Source organism: Hydra vulgaris, chromosome 12 (assembly GCF_038396675.1).
Source record: "Hydra vulgaris chromosome 12, alternate assembly HydraT2T_AEP".
Classification (NCBI taxonomy): Eukaryota; Metazoa; Cnidaria; class Hydrozoa; order Anthoathecata; family Hydridae; genus Hydra; species Hydra vulgaris.
Window position 1 is genome coordinate 48486986 of NC_088931.1, and position 16225 is coordinate 48503210.

The 16225-nt window shown below is 27.3% G+C and overlaps 1 protein-coding gene and 2 long non-coding RNA genes across 8 annotated transcripts in view; 2 read left to right on the forward strand and 1 right to left on the reverse strand.

Annotated features, from left to right (window-relative positions):
* Positions 1–16025, reverse strand: part of LOC100207690 (mitochondrial ornithine transporter 1) — a 38835-nt gene extending 22810 nt beyond the window's left edge. The window contains exon 1 of the mRNA XM_065813537.1: positions 15905–16025. The gene's annotated coding sequence lies outside the window, so the exon portion shown is untranslated. The remainder of the gene's footprint in view (positions 1–15904) is intronic.
* On the forward strand, positions 95–1747 carry LOC136088790 (uncharacterized). 6 transcript variants are annotated; one of them, XR_010642488.1, is made up of 4 exons: positions 98–403; positions 492–603; positions 750–1134; positions 1255–1747. It is a non-coding gene; the product is annotated as an uncharacterized LOC136088790 (long non-coding RNA). The 6 variants fall into 6 exon arrangements; XR_010642489.1 differs by having other exon boundaries at positions 105–603; positions 750–844; positions 969–1134; XR_010642486.1 differs by having other exon boundaries at positions 96–403; positions 492–1134.
* On the forward strand, positions 7640–8738 carry LOC136088791 (uncharacterized). The gene is made up of 2 exons (XR_010642490.1): positions 7640–8059; positions 8555–8738. It is a non-coding gene; the product is annotated as an uncharacterized LOC136088791 (long non-coding RNA).
* Positions 16026–16225: the final 200 nt, after the last annotated feature.

Here is a 16225-nt window from a genome sequence, read left to right on the forward strand (position 1 = left end):
ATATATATATATATATATATATATATATATATATATATATATATATATATATATAATACATTTTTTGTGTTAACAGTATTATTGTTATTATTATTAGTATTGTTATTATTGTTATATATTTGAAAAATACTAGTGTTGTTCCTATATAAATGTGTGTGTACTAAATGCTATAGGATATCCTTTTAATAATAATTATTTAACAAAAATGAAAAGAACAAGTTCAGCATAGTAGAAAGAATATATGAAAAAATATTGATTAGCCTTAGCTGGAATTTATTTCCTGTATGTTTAAATTTGTCTTCGAGCTGCGTGGCTGCACCAATTTACTACCTATGCTTCAATAAACTTTCTCTACCAATATTGACACTAAAATCTAGTAATACTTTGTTGCAAAATACTGTCCGTAAGTAAATTTACTTATCTGTAAATCAATTGTTTATATTTGAAAATTATTATGTAAATGTTAATTTAATTTTTAATTGTTTGAGAAGATACAAAAATGAATCAGCAGTATTAAAAATATGGCATGAGCTGAAGCCAGCAAGAAAATTTCTTACATAGTCTATCTAATTGCAGAAATGATATATTTTTTTGCTGATAAAGGTAAGGGTCTATTATCAAGCAGACTATGGCTAGTGATATGCATTAGCACATATTGAACTTTTTTTGTTTTGTTTGAGTGTATATAGAGATTTAAAATGACACTAATATTTCTGGTAAATTTTGTTTTTGCAAATTTTATCTTTTAGGAGTTTTACCGTTATCACATAATCTAGATGAAGACAATATATTTATAGAAGACTTCAGAAACTTAATAAAGATAATAACATTAATGTTGATTAAGGTAGGTGACTATTAATGAACAGGGGGCATGTGTGCATTTGGTTTTTTTAAATATTATGTATAACTTATATTTATATTTATTACCTATATTTGAGTGTATATTAGTCTAATTTATCTTAAAACAGGATATTTGCACTTTAACAAGCAACAAAACCTAAATGAGATGGTTTCGAATCAACCTTTAAAGATTTCTATATTTATAAGCAAAAATCAATTAAGAAAGGATTTACATCCTGGAACAAATGCTAATGAAAATACTTGTGAATACTCGGGCTTCTGGATCTTTCCAAAGTAATAACTTATTTGCATTTAATTTAAAAGTTTATAATATTTAAAAAGTACAATAGTATATTTGATGAATTATGTTTCTTAATGGGTTTCATAAATTCTCAAAGGGCGTCTCTTATTTAGGTTGAAGTAGGTGGCTCTAAAAAACAATTTAAAAAGAAGAATGAAGGGTCGATTCCGTCTAAATGTACAGACACAAACAAGTGTGCTTAGTAAGGAAAAAAGCAATTTTACTCTTCCATCGAATCATCAAGAAATTTGGGCTACTGCAATAGTTTTTAGATAAAGATGTGAATGAAATTAATTTTGAACAGGTTACCTCAATTGAGGAATTAGTAAAGTTCGAGACCCGACTTTGAAGAAAAATTAAAAAGAGCATTCGATGCTACTGGAATTGTTTGTAAAAATGCGAAAGCGTATTGTTATACGATTTTAGATTTTATAATGACGGAAGAGGCGATCAATCGAAATTAACTATTATGTATGGTAACCATGTGCCAAGCGTCTTTTATTAGCTTATTTTTAATGATTTGGTTTTTTATTTCTTCGTTTATTTTTTCTTCGTAGTATTATTTTAAAATAATTTACCTTGAAAAACAAAAATAAAACAACAAAATTGTCGTAAATATAATGTAGTATATATAAAAAAAGGTTTACATGTTTAAAGCTATAAACGTGTCTAACAAAACCTACGTATTTTTGGTTTATCATTAAACCGTGCTGAGCAGCTGTTAGTTCAGGCATAAGTTTTCCAAACTTTTGCCTGAACTAACTTATGGCATTAAATAAAGTTTCCGTTTGGAAACTTAATTTAATGCCATAAATCCGTTTTAAACTATAGAAAACACGAATTTAAAACCTCATAAAACACGAGTTTAAAACCTCAAAAACACGTATTTAAAACATAAAAAAACTCGTGTTTGAAACCTTAGAAAACACGTGTAAAACTCCAGTTAAACTTCCCGTGAAATCCACGTGTTTTTGGTTTACGCCTGGATCGTAACAAACACGTGTTTATACGGGTATTAATTCCGAGATTAAAACCAGATGTGCCGTCTGGGGGTCTACCACCTTAAATTCATGGAAATATTGAAAATAAATCTTTTTCAATAAAGATTTCTTGAATTCATGAACTCGAGTTTAAAGAATATGAAAGAACATATTTTACTTGAAATCTTTTTTTAAATTTTCACTACGATTTAATTTTGATATAATTTTATAAAAAGCATTGGTCACATTTGTTTAAAAAATCAACATTATTACTAAAGAAAACCTCAAATAAATTAATATATATGAGTAACAACAACTAAATTGTGGGTAATCCCACATGGGTTACATGTGGGAACCATTTGGTTTTTACACACGTGGGAAATCCCACGTGGGTTTCCTGTGGGATATGCATGGGAATTAATTTGAAAGCTGGAAACTAAAAAAAAAAATTTTTTTTTTAAATTAAAAAAATTTTTAAATCGACATTGCATTGCGTTACGTTTATATTATGTGAAAATATTTTATATTAATATAGAGAATGGCAAGCAAGTATGTAAGTACCACGAATAATGTTTATCTTTCTTTATAAAAATAAGATTAAAATTTGTGCAAATAGACGTATTATTAGGATGATTTTGAGTAAATTATTTGCAAACAATTAACTGATGCAAGTTGAAATGTTGTCAAAAACCATTCTTGCATGCATGGGACACTACAGTGTCCCACAAAGAAATGCAGGTTTGAAAGTCAAAGGTTTCCCAATTTTCTTTATTAAAAAAAGAAAAAAATAGGATGGAGATGGGTTTCTGTAACTTTTTTTATGCTCCAAAACTTTTAACTTTAGATATAATAAGGTCCTTAAGACTTAAGGGACTTACGAACTACATTGAGGAACAAAAACAGGATATTTACAGAAACTTTTCAATTTTTAATCTGGAGTACCAGATTAAAGTGCTATTGAGAATAAAGCCTCTGGGTCCAGTTTTCTAAGTAATATGATCTAAAGTATTGTTTAAATAAATTAATATGCTTTAAAATGCATATAGTTATACATATAACTCCTGATAGTTAACTATATGCATAACTAGTTATACATATAATTTTTTATAAATACTTATTTTTTAAGATTATGCTTGAACAAATTAGTACCAATTAATTCAAATTCAAGATTTAGTTCAAGTTCAAGTTCTTATTTGTTCATTGTTTTTTCACTATCTTATATTTATTGGTTCAAATTTGTTAACTAGTACTAATTCTTACTACAGTAAGAATATTTATCATTGTTGAATGTGATTTTATTAGTAACTAAATTTTACTTTCAACATATTTTGACAACACCCTTACATTTTAAATGATGACAGCTTTACTTTTCTATTGATGTTAAATTTATTACATTTCAATAACTCAGATTGAATTTTAACTGAATTATTGTAAGCTTTGTAAAGGTTTGTTGTATATCAAATGGTGTTGTAAATAAAGTAAAAAGAATATATATATATATATATATATATATATATATATATATATATATATATACATATGTATATATATATATATATATATATATATATATATATATATATATATATTATATATATATATATATATATATATATATGTATATATATATATATAACATTAAAACAATAAAATTGATACAAAATTTCACTTTAAAACGAATACCATTAACATTGTGATGATAATAGCATTAAAAAACTAGTATTTATGTATTATTATTATACTATAAATAAATAGTTTTTTAATTCATTTTATTAAATAGAGACTGATAACTGATAATTAATGGAAATAAATACAAATTATAAAAATCATGTAAACTTCATTTATTATTTTTAAATACTATATTAATGTTAGTCTACAAAGTTAAAATCAATTTAGAGCATTGTTATTAGTTCTTTTGCGATTCGCACTTCCACTTCTGTCTCTCAAATTTATAAAATAGGTGGTCAAAGCTTGCTCAATAGGTAGGTTCTCAGCATAACAATGCTTTTTTCTTACACTTTCTAAAGAGAAATATGGCAAATTGATTACTTATTTTACCTAAATCATAGGGTCATCTATGCATAATGATGTCAGATGATGACCCGGTTTATTGAACACCTTCACCCTTTATCAAACTCAGTCAATATTTTGCCATCTCCCATTGAAAATGATGTCAGTTTTTGTTATCATATTATGATGGTATATCTGAATTGTTAATATAATATAAAAAATGCATATACCATCAATTTTTTTCTGGTTCAATTATACATTTATTCTCAACAGTACTAAAAGTAAAAAAAAAAAAAACATAAATTGTTCTTTCAGATAAGCAAGCTAATTTCTGAATTTAAATTTTTTTCCTATGATCCTCTACAGTTTTAAGCAACAAAAGCAAGAAGTTTTTAGACCACATTGTTGGTGTAAATACCTCTAAAACCTGCTCATAGCAAGCATAAATTGTTTTACTTTTTTTTAAAATAAAATATTTTACTTTTTTTTTTAATTCAATTTTTTAATTGACATTATTTTGGTCAGAAACCTCCCTATCTCCCCCCTATTTTAATATTTTTTTTTAATAAAGAAAATTTGACTTTCAAACCAGCATTTCTTTGTGGGACACTGCAGTGTCTCATGCATGCATGCTTGGTTTTTGACAACATTTGAACTTGCATCAGTCAATTGTTTGCAGATAATATACTCAAGAACTATATTTGATATCATATGAACATGTTAGAGAATGTTCATATGATATTTGAACATCACAAATTTAATAATATTGTTGTGATATGTTGTATAAATAATACCATAATAGATTATGATATGAAAATAAGATAGGATATGAAGGCAATGATCAAAGAACAAATTTACTTATAGAAATTTAGATGTTTGTTTATTAGTTTCAGAATATTATATTATGTGTGACCGCGGCTTTCTATAATAACAGGCCTTGACATCGCGCAACAAAGTTGTTAAACTGAAGGCCAATTCCTAATACTGTGTTTACATTTTCATCTTTTAACATTAGACGAAAGTTTGTGTTTGCGTTTTTTTAATAAATCTTTAAAATTTGATTGGTTTATAAATTAGATAGTGCAACTTCAAGACGATAATGTTGTAAGGTAATAATATTGTCAAACTAAGGATAAGTTTTTTTAATAATTAAAATGCCTTAAAAATGCCTTTAAAATGCTGTGTATTTCTTTGCAAGTCGAACTATCTCAACTACAACAAAAATATCAATTTATACAACTACAACTACAATATCAATTACAACTACAACAAAAATATCAATACTCAACTACAACAAAAGTATCAATTTATAAATTCCCGAAGAATCTAGAGGAGAGAAAAAGATGTAGTGAAGCTATCCCAAGAACTGGTTATATTGTTACAGACTATACAGCAGTATGTCAACTGCATTGGCCAAATGAAGCACCTTTTGAAAGCAAATATGGAAAGCAACGACCTTTAAACCCACCATCTGTTTTTAAAAATATTCCGCCTAGTTGTTTAGCCACACCAGCAAGTAAAGTTAGAAAAATTGTAACTTCAAGCTGTTTTCGAAGCATTTTACCAGATGAGTTAAATGATTTTCTAAAAGAGGATGAACTTATATTTGACGATATTCAATCTTTGTTAAGTGATAATAACGATGTTATTGTTTTCCAGCTTAATAAAAAAAGTTTACACATACAATCAAAAATGTACAAACTTTGTGTTCCATTATTTCTTTTAGTAATTTTCAATGATTATTCATTTGTAGCTAACCATAATGACACAACTTGTAATATTTCATCTTTAGCTTTAAACAAATTAAAGTTAATAAAAACAAAATCGGCTTTATTTGAAGCAGTTAGATTTTTAAAAAATTAAGAAAGTTCGCTTCAGTCAAATATTCTATTCGAGCACCTTAATGCTATGAGAAAAGTTAATGTTTATGAAGTTTTATATACTTCAGATATTATATGTAGAGCATATGAGTATTTTTCTATACGACGAAGTTTATATGATTGTTTGTGTATTGACTACAAGTTGCCAAGTATAAGGACTTTAACACGATTGACTTCAAAAATAAGCTCAATGGAGGACCTATGTTTCATAAATAGTATTCCATTGAGCTTAAATCCATTGAAAAGAACTTCCATACTACTAATTGATGAGGTCTATGTCAAAGCTTCATTACTTTACCAAAGAGGTGCTTTGTTTGGTCAAGCAGTAAACTACCCTGAAAAGTTAACTTAAACAATTTTATCATTTATGATTAAATGTCTTTTTGGAGGTCCAGAATTTATATGTAGAGCTCAACCTGTTGCAAATCTTTCCTCTGAATTTTAGTTTGCTCAATGTCAACAAATTGTTGATACGATAAATAATATTGAAAATAGTAAGACACTGGTAATAATTACTGATGGTAACCGTGTAAATCAAAGATTTTTCGGAATGTTTAAAACAGTTGATAGTATACCATATTTAATAACATCAGATATATATTTATTGTATGATTATGTGCATCTCTTAAAATCTATACAAAACAATTGGTTGACAAAAAAGACTGGCGAACTTCAATTTTTGAACAATAAAGAACTGGCTTTGGCTAAGTGGAGTGATTTAGAAACTTTATATAAACTGAGTGTAATAGTCTTTTTAAACTCTCTAAAGTTACAGCTAAATCAGTTTATCCAAAACCAATAGAGAGACAATCTGTAAAGTTTTGTTTGTCTGTTTTTTGTGAAGAAACAGTAGCTGCATTAAGAACGCATCCAGAGATTAAAAATAAAACATTTGAAGGTACTGCTGTATTTATTGAAAAACTTTTTTTTTTTCGAATGTTGTTAATGTCAAAGCACCTGGTGCTGGCATTCGGTTTAGAAATGAATTATGCGGAGAAATCCACTCAGTTGGTGATCAACAGTTACAACTGCTACGAGATATTGCTGAACTATCAAATTTTATGAAACCTACAGGTAAGCGTGAAAAACAGCTTACGCTAGATACTAGCAATGCAATAGCGCATTCATGTTATGGCTTTATTGATCTCGTAGAAACTTTGTTGAGTAATGGAGCAAAGTATGTCTTATTAGGTTGGTTTTCAATAGATCCACTTAAAAAAGCTTCTAAGCTTCGACAGGGATCTGGAGGTACTTACTTTACAAATGCTAAATCTGTAATTGAAAAAATTAATATTCAACATACTAAATTGATATTACAACTTGACATTCCTGTTGATGGTATCAATGGTCATACTTGTGACATGTGTTTTAGAGATATTTCTACTGATGAAAAAGAACTTCTGGATAATATTTGTAAATATTTACCCTGTTGAGATATATTGATAAAACTTTTTTTTGCTTGAATCAACTTTTGTTGGTGTTTTTTATTGTTGGTGATTTTTATTTTTACCATTTTTAGCAAAAAAAAATTGAAAATACAGTTATCTTTCTAATATATATACTTTGTTATGGTTCTGGTTGTTATTGATACTATTTAATATTACATAAATATTCTTAATGAAATTTGAAATACGAAAAATATGATTATCTTTTAACAATGTTTTGGTTTCTTTTTATATTTCCGTCTTTACTAGAGATTATTATTAGAAAACATAGACTGCCATTACACCCTACCTGATATAAAAATGTATCAATATAAGTAAAAGTGAAAGTTTAATTGGCCTTCAGTTTTTACGGCATTTCGCGCGATGTCAAGGCCTGTTATTATAGAAGGCCGTGTGTGTGACGAAAAAGTAAAGATACTTTTGCATCCAGTGGCTACTGCACCCAATGTCTACATCATTGAAAAAGTAGGTTTTTACATTTTTATTTTTGTTTTTTTGTTTAACTACTTATCCTAATTGATCACTTTTTTTCAGGATTCTCCTCATGGGTTCAAGCTCATTACGCATAATATGTGTTCAATTACCCATAATACGTTAGTCATTGTAAGTAATAAATTAGGAAATAATTATTTGTGAAATATTGTAGTCATTAATGACTTCAACCTGGCTAATAATTAATATTGCTCGACTAATAAGGTTCCTTATTAAAATTTCTCTCTCTCTCTCTCTCTCTCTCTCTCTCTCTCTCTCTCTCTCTCTCTCTCTCTCTCTCTCTCTCTCTCTCTCTCTTTCTCTCTCTCTCTCTATATATATATACATATATATATATATATATATACATACATATATATATATATATATATATATATATATATATATATATATATATATATATATATATATATATATACATGTGTATATATATATATACTTATATTTATATATATATATATATATATACATATATATATATATATATATATATATATATATATATATATATATATATATATATATATATATATATATATATATATATATATATATATATATATATATATTTATTTATATATATTTGTATTTATATTTTTTTTTTAGAAAATGTTTGAAGAAAGTTAGAAGATACTAAAAACCTTGGTATTATGCAAGCCGAAGCGATTTAATTAATTCAATCGACAAAAAACGGCGTGTAAATCGCAAAAGAAAAAAATAATATTTTTAATATTCATTTTGGATGTATTGATTAATAGCACTTATTTGAAAATAAATTCATTTTGCAACACGTTTTCTAATTTTATAAAATTTCGTCATAATAGTTTAAGGTAAATCCCACATAGGTTATAGGTGGAAAACATCACATGTAAAAGATCAAAAATGCTGCACATTTTGAGCACCAAATGGGATAAAGTAGCAAATACCAGATTAAGTTAAGCCTCTCTGAAAGCTTCGATGATTAATTTTAAATTACTATTTAAGTAATTTTTAAATTAAAAGAATTTTAAAAATTATCATAGAAGCATTCGGACTTTCATTTGTCTTGTATTGACTACTTTTATACCATTTGGATTAAAATATGTGGCATTTAAGATCTATAATATGTAGTATTTTCCACCTATATCCCATGTAGGATTTACCACATAAAACCCATGTGGGATTTACCATATGAAATCCACATGGGAAAAAATAATAATCCCCATATGGGTTACATATGGTAAAAACCCACGCGTATCCCATATGAGATTTACCATATGGAATCCATGTGGGATTTACCGTATAAAACCCACATGGGACAAAATAATTAATCCCCACATGGGTTACATATGGAAAAAATCCACACGTATCCCATGTGCGCTTTTTCACTGGGTAAGGCCTGCATTTCATTGAATATAAAAAATGTGATGAAACAAAACAAAAAAAAAATGACCGAGAAAAAAAAAGAAGAAAAACAATTCAAAAAAGATCTATTGAGTAGCAACAAAATGGAAATGACGGCGATCAAAATAGATAAGTATATCACCTCGCATTGCATCATCACCTAGTATTGCTTAGGAAACGACTTAAACAAGATATTTAAAAACGCTTCAACGACAACCAAATTGGCTCAGAAACTGATCATTATTTAGCAGCCGAAACAGCAGAAGAAATTATAAACATTTTAAAAAGGTGGAAAGTAATGATGTTGCAGTAGTAAGAATAATTTTGAAAACCTGTATTCGATACTTATTTGTATATTTATCCACAAACATTCTATAGCGGAATTTCAGTGGACCTATATAGGCATTTTAAACGGATCACTGTAGTTTTGCTCATCGGTTACTTAGTGAACCATTAGTGGCAGCCGCCAAAAGCGGCTAGTCAATTATTAGCCACTATTAACGTGTTGGAAAGTTATCGGCTTGCCAATTATAGCGACAGCCACTAATGGTCCACTAGTAACCGATGAACAAAACTCCAGTGAAAAAAATGCTTATACAGGTTCACTGCAAATCCACTAAAATAATTTTTGGTGGATTGTTTTCTCATTATAATTTGACTAGCTGGAGTTACCCAGCGTTCCCCGGGCCAATATTTAAACTGGCTTACCTGATATCTGTACACAAAAATGGGCCCAAAAAATTAGGGTACGGGGTCAAAACCCAGCTAAGAACCTTCTCCCCCTCGAGGACTACCCCATGCCAAATTTCATTGAGATCGGTCCGGCGGTTTGGATTTCTATAGAGAACAAACAAACAAACAAACACACACACAAACACACATTGCCCTTTATATATATTAAGATTAAGATAACAATGATAGCCAATACTAATTAAAATTAATAACCTTAATTACCTTTACAATCAAATAACAATACATTAGCTTTCGCGTGCTAAAAAGTTGTTAAATTTTTTTTATTGTCAAAAATTAAAGAGTGCTGAGTAGTCAACAATTAAAGGGTATTGATTCACTAAGTACACTTTACTTAAATTTTTCATGCATAAATTGATAACATAAATTGTATTAAAATGTTTTCATGAATTTTATATAATAAAATATGTATATATATATATATATATAATATATATATATATATATATATATATATATATATATATATATATATATAAATATAAAGATATATATATCTAATATATATATATAATTCTTTATATTTATATATAATTCTTTATATATATATATATATATATATATATATATATATATATATATATATATATATATATATATATATTAGGGTGTACCAAAAAATACCTTTCAAGTTTTTTTATTCCCTAAGGTCCAAAAAAGTCTCTTTTTTGTCAAGTTCTTTTTTCAATTCTTTATGGTGACCAGCATAATTTTCTGTTTAATGTCTGACCTATGGCCTTTAACAAAAATTTTGCTCAGGCGGATATTCTCTTCAGCGAAGACATCAATACATTCAACCAGATTTAAAAACCTTTAAAATATATCAAATATCTGACTGACATTGCCCTTGATCCACTTTTACACCTCTCCAGCAGGAATCTTAGCTACCATGAACAGGATCCAGCAGTGAGAACCTACAAGTTCAGTAAGCTTTGCTGACATACTAATAACTGGTAACTTCGGTTTCCCTGTTAAAAACTGGAGTATCACACTTGACAAACTTCTCCAACCTTATTTTTCTCCTCTTCAGGATCATTGGCAACTATGACAAGCATAATTAAGTTAAATACATTTTTCATTCTCCTTGACCTGACGATTTTATTTCAATAACAACTTACACTAATGAAATAAGAGAATACTATATTGTATTTTGTGCATCAATAAAAAATTGTAATAACTTTATTATTTTATATATATATATATATATATATATATATATATATATATATATATATATATATATATATATATATATATATATATATATATGTATATATATATATTTCTCAAAACAACTCAAGATATATAAAATGATAAACAAAAACCTAACAACCTGTATTGTTAGGTATTTTGTTTATTGATGTTTATTCTTCCTGTGAAGAATATACATTAAAGTTATAACAATTCAGCTGTATAATTTAGTATTGATTACTTCAACTCAGTTCAACTTAGTTGATTATTTCAAATAATAAAGCTTTAATCTTTTTCTTTGTCTGCATTTAAAATCCTTTACACTGTTCTTTTGAGTTTCATCAGAAAATTGTTTCTGTTTATTATTAAAATAGATATTTGCAATAACGCAATTTACAAATTTTAGACCAATAATTTGATGATCATCATATAAGATCATCCCATAAGATGATCATCGTATAAGAATAACGTGGCACAATCATTTAATCTAAGTACCCGTTCTGCAGTACATTGATCACATACAGTTAAGTTTCTTATAAGCAAAATGGCAGTATTTAATATTACAAATTCTTTTGCAACAGTGTAAGATCAATAACTGGTAAAATCAATCCTCCACGAGTAGGTTTTTCTAAAAAACGGCATTGTACCTCGCCAGATTCAGTTAATAGAAAACTTTTTTATTAGCTAAATCTTCGTGATATTAAAAATAATGATACCCTTCTTAAATTAAATCATCAATAAGCAAAGCTGTGCATCTAAATCTTCTGATGTTTGTTTACTTAATATAATTTTTTGAGAATTTGAAACTTGAGATAATTGTTGATCATCAATCCATTCGGCTAAATTCCTCAAAAATAAAGTTTCATGTCGCCCAAAACAGCTGCATTTCCAATATAAAAATTTATGTTGTATTTTTGCTTACTATTACATATTGTCCACCATTTATCAACTTTTATTTATCAACTTAAAACTTAAAAGATTTGATAAAAACTTTGGTTGATCAATTGATTTTTTGTATTTTATTTTATTGAGTTCAGTTATTATATCGTTTGACAAACTATTTTCTTGTAGGTTATTTCTTATATAGGCTGGAAAGTTCTCCAATACAAATTTTTTTTACAATACACAGCTAACATTTCGAAACCATAAAGACAATGGAACATAAGATAATTTAGAGAATAATGAAACATGCATAAGTTCACCAACTATAATTGTTTTCGGAACTTCTAAAATATCTAAGCGTTAATTAATTTCTAATTTAAAAAATATCTATTATTCATCATATATTTTGAGCTGATACCCTTCCAGGTTAAAATTATTTAAATCATTTAAACAGTGAATTTCATCTTTTTCTATTAACATACTCGATTCAGTCTGATTATTTAATGGATGACAGACAGACGGTGGCTTTCTACCTTTCGTTTTAGTTGAATATACTGATGATGGTATTTTTTCAGTTAAGCAATAAATAATTGGAACGAGATTTAAATCGCAAACTAGTGTTACTCTTTTGCCAATTTTTAAATGTTCTCTTCAAAATATTCAGGACAAGTAGCTGAATTTTTACTCGGGGTTTAACTTTTGATTGGTAACTCAAACATTCGATTGATAAATACTACCCACTGTTTAAACAAGTAAGGATTATTTAACTGGAAATCCAAAAAGTGGATGTTTATCAGGAATAAAATCAATTTGGTTCTCTCTCTTTTTATATCCAGTTTTACAGTAAACTACAGCACATTTATTAACCATATTATGAATATTTAAATAAACAATTTTAAAAGACGTTTAAGAAAGTCCAAAGGTTACCCTTCTAACTTTTTGCTCCAAAAAGCAAGATATCCGGCCGTGTAAATATAATTGGCCATATGATCCCTTTTTTATAACGGTGATTTAAATTCAGCCAAGTTCTTTGAAGTTGACTTGTCATCTCATAGGATTTTTAATAATCTGGGCCCGTAGCATATAAAAATGCTGTCGTCTTCATCACTTTCTTTTTCTGATTAATTACTTAGGCTTTTTGTTTTAACTGTTTTTTTTATTTGTATTGATATATAATTATATGTTTGATTTTTGATTTATTTACATGTTTATTTAAAATTAAAAACTACACTATTTATCACCTAACAGCAGCACCAGAAATAGAAGTTCTCCACAACCATCCTTATTTCACAAATCCATTACAACAGAAGAAATACATCTAAGGTTGGGATCTTTACATGATCCGCCTTAGAAAATAAAATCTTTGGTTGATATGCCGTAGGAACCATAAAATATGGAAATTGCAGTTACTCATTTATTTGATTTTGATTTTCAGGATTTTACAAAATTGGGAAGAATCTATTGCATTAAAGGTATAATAAACATAAACATATTTAATTCCAGTCCGGAGAATCAAGTAATACCTTATGTAGATGAAAGTTTGCCTCTACGGTGGACCTTTTAACAGGACAATGATTCCAAACCACATCAAAACTCGTTAAAGCATTTTTAGATGCAAATGAAATAACTGAAATACAACGGTCAACTCTATCTTCTGATCTAGATCTTATATAAGGAAACGACTTACTTGTAAAGTATGTTTGCATAGTAAGTTCAGATATGCTGACGAATTTTATCATGAACTTCAAACTACCTGGTCACAGTTACTACAAGTTTGAATTAATAAAACTTTTAGGTTCATACCTCATGGATGTACTGAGGTTATTAGGAATGGATATGGCAGCAATTACTCATCTGAAATGCTTTTGATGGTATACTCAAAGTTCCTTTAGTTTAGGAAATTTTGAAGTAGTAGCATGTTTTTACTTTTTGCAGTTTTACTGATACATTGGTGTTTCAAAATATATTTACCTTGTCTAGTTAACTACACTAGATTTTAATTAAATTAACACTTTTTTGGTTTATTTTTGAATGCGAAATTGCATTTAAAAATAACCCAAAAAATGTACAAATTTTTTCAAAAAAGTAAAAAATGTTTACTTTTATTACGTTATAATATAAAAGTTTTTACATCATCAGTTTTTTTTTCCCAAATAAAATGTTTTTGTAGTACTTAAAAATCTATTTATAATGTGAAATCTTATGGAAAATACTTTTTTTTTTTTTTTTTTTTTTGTCAATTTTTATTTTCTTTTAATGATGCAGAAGTTATTATACAATTTTTGATCAGTCAAAAGTCAATTCATTATCGGGACTATAAACTATATCTTATGAAAGAACGTTTGTTGAAGAAAATATTAGAACATTTTAAGAACAATCGATATTGATTACTGATCCTATTTTTTATGACATTTGAAATTCTATGCAGGCTACAATTCCAAGATCAATTAAAATTAAAAGGGCCAATGAAAAATAAAAAAAGTAAACCTCTTAGGGATATTAGATTTAAAAAACTAATCAAATTGCCTTAATTAAAATTAGTTTTTTTTTTGACGAATTGAAAGTTGAAAGAAGAGTTGAAAGGCAACAATTGCTTAATCAGTTTTAAATGGGATGGCAAAAAATGATCTAGAATCCAAAGCAATTTCTATATATTGATAAAATGCTTAGATTGTGGACCAATTTAATGGTTTCTGTTGCTCTTCACAAACCAATAGATCAAGAGATCAAAAGAATCAAAGAGTAAATTTATATTTGTTAAAAAAGCTGTTCTTTTTTTTTTTTTTTTTTTTAATTTTTTAATTTTAGGTGCCCCAAGTCCTAACGGTCTTGTCACAGGGCACCGCGGAAGTGCATTTAACCAGGAAGTTCACGCCTCCTCCCTTACCGTGACGCGAAAATTTCTACTGAAAAAATTTAAACAGACTGTCAGTTTATTCATCCATAAGCTGATTGGCACGTTTGGGTCTTTTTTTTGATATGATTCTTCTACTTAAATGTTTATACAATAACCGGAGTTTTAAAAAGTCAAAAAATATCTCGACAATAAAACCATTTGTTCATTTTCCGATGTGGAAAATCTATGTCAGGTTAAGAGTGAAAACATTCTAAAATCATATCGTTATTTATTACTCTAAACTTCAACTACAAAATGTGTAAAATATTTTAATAACAATAGTATTTAAGTAGATGTTCTGAAACTAAAATATTTAATAAGACCAGTATTTAAGTTAAAACTAAAAGGACCTCATGAAACATTTTCTATTCTGCAACTTTTATACAAGAGGATATTAGATTAAGAGACTGGTTTGAGCAAGATAAATTTTAGGCCTTCTTCAATTGTTTTTAGAACAATTTAAATGCATAAAATATTATTTTTAAAGACATTATATATAATTTTATTGATAATGTATTAATTAGTATATAAGTCTAGACACAATATATAAGTTTAGTCTTTCTGCTAAATACAAACAATATGTGTTCATAATGTTCATTTTAAAACAAGACACCCATTTTCGACACCTGTGGTTTTCCAGATGTAAATTTCTTTCAGCCTAATTTTAATCTTTTATATAAGCCTAATTTGTAATCGTTTAGAGCATTTCCTCTGTTAAAATTAGGTATTTATATTACAAATTTAGATATAAATACAACTTTCATGGATACATATATGAAGGAATGTCACAAACACAAATAAATTGAAAAACAAACTTGTTTTTCAATTTATTAAAAAAAACTTAAAGAAATTACCCTCGCAGCCTTTTCTTCTTCCCTCTCAATCTATCTATCCTATTTTAAACCTGTAATCAATTACTTTACATTGAATTTTTATAAAAAAGACAATTTACACAAATATTTCGCACAGTTTTTCTCCTCTTATAAACAAACAATTCGGCTTGTTTATGATAGAGCTCAAATTATGCTTTCAATCCGCTTTTATTTTTTAAGAATGTTAAAAATGAGCAAGCGCTTTATCCAGAATATCCTAAAATATACTAAATTGTGAAATTTTGTATAGAAAACATTACAACAAACTTTATACGAACGTTTTTCTAACAGATTTTTTTAAAT